The sequence below is a fragment of the Physella acuta genome, unplaced genomic scaffold, assembly GCF_028476545.2.
Source record: "Physella acuta isolate Inbredline_101_S28 unplaced genomic scaffold, ASM2847654v3 ptg002088l, whole genome shotgun sequence".
Lineage (NCBI taxonomy): Eukaryota > Metazoa > Mollusca > Gastropoda > Physidae > Physella > Physella acuta.
This window is the reverse complement of record NW_026733590.1, coordinates 103,731-107,359: the sequence shown is the minus strand read 5'-3', so window position 1 is coordinate 107,359 and position 3,629 is coordinate 103,731.

Here is a 3,629-nt window from a genome sequence, read left to right as displayed (position 1 = left end):
TGTGAAAAATTATATGAACAATATATCAGTATAAGGCATTATGCAGACATGTGAATTTATGTAGGTAGGTGAAATTGATGACAAGGAAGCTTAGCTTTAAACATGGCAAACACTGATCAAATGTAAGGTGAAAATACTGGTCAACTTTGGCTTAAGTATTATAAAATAGAAGCAAATTCTCAGAGATAGGCAAGCAAACAGTGGATCAGCTAGATAAAATGTCACAGTAGAGCAGAGGATTTTGTTTGACAGTAGAAGAACATCACCACAGTAGTGGCAAAATAGAAAAATGTGTGTACACAGATGTAAGTATTGAGTTGTATGAAAAACATTAAGTTAATTAAAACCACAAAAAGTAAAAATAATAGAATAATTATGGTAGGATAGAATCTCACTGTGTTATATGTACCTGTAAGCAATCCAGTAGTTGACAAGACACTATTCAATTATATAAAACAATTCTAATGCATATATATATATATATATATATATATATATATATATATATATATATATATATATATATATATATATATATATATATATATATATATCACTAGTTAAGAATTATAATTGTTGAAAATATTGGTTGAGGAAGCTAGTGGGGAATGGGTATGCATGTCACTTTCCCCTATCCAGGGAGTGGAATAGAGAAGAGGAATCATATATATTATAATAAATAGAATTTTGGGGTGGGGTCAATAGTCCATCCCAGATGCTGAAGAGTGCAGCTAAATGAATTTTTTTTTAACTACAACAAGTATTTAATATCAGCTTGATTAAATCTTCAACTATGAAAGAAGTATTCTATAAAATAATAATGCCAATAAACTATTATAAAAATATAGAATAACAAAAAGAAAATTTCAAAGCAATTGAAATTTTAAAATTACAATTCATAATAATTGGAAAGTAAGGGATACAATTATTTAAAGTTTACAAGTTAATTTGGAAATTTTATCATCAAATAATGGAATGGTAAAAATTCAGTTTCTTAAAAATAATGATAAAACATCAACAAGCATCCATTTCAATATAAATCAGATTAAATGTAGGAGGAGGATTAAATATAGGATATGAATAGGTACAGAAAAAAAAAGTAGACATCATCTGTATTAGAGATAGATATTAGTAGCTTACTGGCTTGATAAAAATCTCATAAACATAAAAAATATAAAACAAGTATCCAGGATTTCTAAATTGAAAAATTAGTGACAGATTCTCCCTTTTGTTTGTGAAGCGTAGTGGGGGCCATCATAGTAGGCTGCAGTCTTACAAGATAAACAAAGATAAAAAAAATACCTATTTGAACATCAAAGTATTATTAACACATATATTGCACTATATATGGTAAAATGTACGAGACATTTTGTTATAGAATTACAAAAATTAGTATAGTATGGAAATGTACACAAATAAATTGTTTATAACAACAGTTGTTTTATTATAATCAATTAGATATAAAAAAATTTTTTTTTTTAATAATCAAAAATGAAATTAGCTCAGATCATTGTCACTAGACAATGCTAGGCTTATGGACACTGTTTAGGTAATTAGTCTTAGGCTTATAGACACAGCCAACACACCTCATACTCAAAGGGTATGACAGTATGAATATGATGTTCAACTAGGCTAAGTCAACATATTAGTACAAGCAGCGTACATATTTTTTCATGTTGGGACATAACATTTGCCATTTGGGTTTATGTACTAAGTTTTTACAGCAGATTAATCGCAAAGTAAGTAAAATTGAATTTTGTAAATTTGAAACAAACTGCATAACTAGACCAGCAGCTACTGGTGTAATTTAAGTAGCAGATGTTGCAGCTCTCAGGGAGAGCTTAAGTGATTTACGTCAAAAAACATTCTCTCATTTACAATGATTTTATTTTTGCTGTACTTGATTACAATTTATAAGGCTTAGGTTGTCCGCTAAAGAGAATGAAATAAATACACGCTTTTGTTTGTATGACAGAGGGATGGGATTAAATGTCAACAATAATCTTGGGATTTTATGCTTTGCTTCAACTTTTGTTTCATACTCCAAAAACAGAGAAGAGTTTAAAGTGCTTACTATTTTTCATGTCAAAAAGTTATCAGTAGATATTTAATTTAAATTTTGTTTTTTAAATTAAAATGTATTAATTAAAAAATTAATTTAGTAACTGCAATGTAAATGTGATAGAATAAGCTGGTACAGAAGATACTGAGTGGCAGAGGCGTAGCGAGGGGTGGAGCGGGGGTGCGGATCGCACCGGGTGACACCATTTAGGGGGGGTGACACCAAGGCAAAAAATAAAATATATAGAGAAAAATTTGAGAGGGGTGGGTGCAAATCAAAAGTTTAAGGAGGGGGGTGCAAATCGAATGTTTGAGGGGAGGTGCGCAAATCGAAAATTTGAAATTCTGTCCCCAGGAAGGGTTGCTACGCCTCTGGGGGGGGGGTGACACCATTAAGTGCCGCACCGGGTGACACCCGACCTCGCTACGCCACTGCTGAGTGGAGACAGAGAAGTGATTGTTTCAAGAAGTTGTAAGATAGTTTCACAATGCTGAATCCAGAATCCTGATAGTTTTTAATAACTGTCAGTTTCAAGAAATTTAAATCTAGTTCGTGATAGTTTCACAAAACTGTCACAGTTCTTGGCTAGCTTTTGATAGTTGCACATAAATGCAAGCAGAATCCTGATAGTTTTGCATAACTGACAGTTTCTGGAAGTAGTAAGACAGTTTGAGATAGTTCATTTACTGGGCTAATATGTACTGAGCAGAACAGGTAAAATTCAAGACAAGTTATCTATAATCTATAACGCAAGCAGTAGTCTTACACCTGAATAAGCTGTAGGTTGAGAATTTTTTATAGGAACATCAAAGGAAGACAACAATAACAAATGATAACTTTTTTTGATTAAAGTTGAACATATAGAATTAAACAAAAATTAAAACAAACAAAAATTATGCATGGCTTATGCTTGTGTTCAAGGAATATCTGCTAGTGATAGTAAAAGTATTTAAGATAACTTTTACTCTATCTACAACTAGGACTGGACAAATTTATTTCTTGATAAGGCTTATAAATGATAGATAAAAATCTCAACATCTGAGCACGTTAGTTTATATAATGCTAAAAGGGTATAAGCATTACTATATAATAGATTAAATGTACACTTTCTAATTACCATACATACTACAGTACACTTTTTAAGAAAATAGATTTTAGGAAAATTCAAACAATGCCATGCAAAAGCCATAAATAAGACAGAATAATTATAATTTAAAAAGTAAACATATTTGTGCATCTTAGTATATATACTGTTGTAACAATTAGGCCTTGATAATTAACATTATCAAGTGTGATAATCCTTGATCTTGCTGGCCCCTCATAAAGTATAACACACAATTACATAATCTATAACTAATTGTAAGTTATCAATTACTCAACTCAGTCTAAAATAAATGGAATTTTTCTTCAAGAGAAATACAATAGAACCTTACTGAAACAGAACACAATGATTCAACATTGGTTTTTCATTGCATGTCTTAGGTAATAGATTTTGAATATAAGATTGGAATTAAATGTCTAACTATTTTCTTTGACTGTGTTCCATTATACAGGAGGGTGGGGGTTT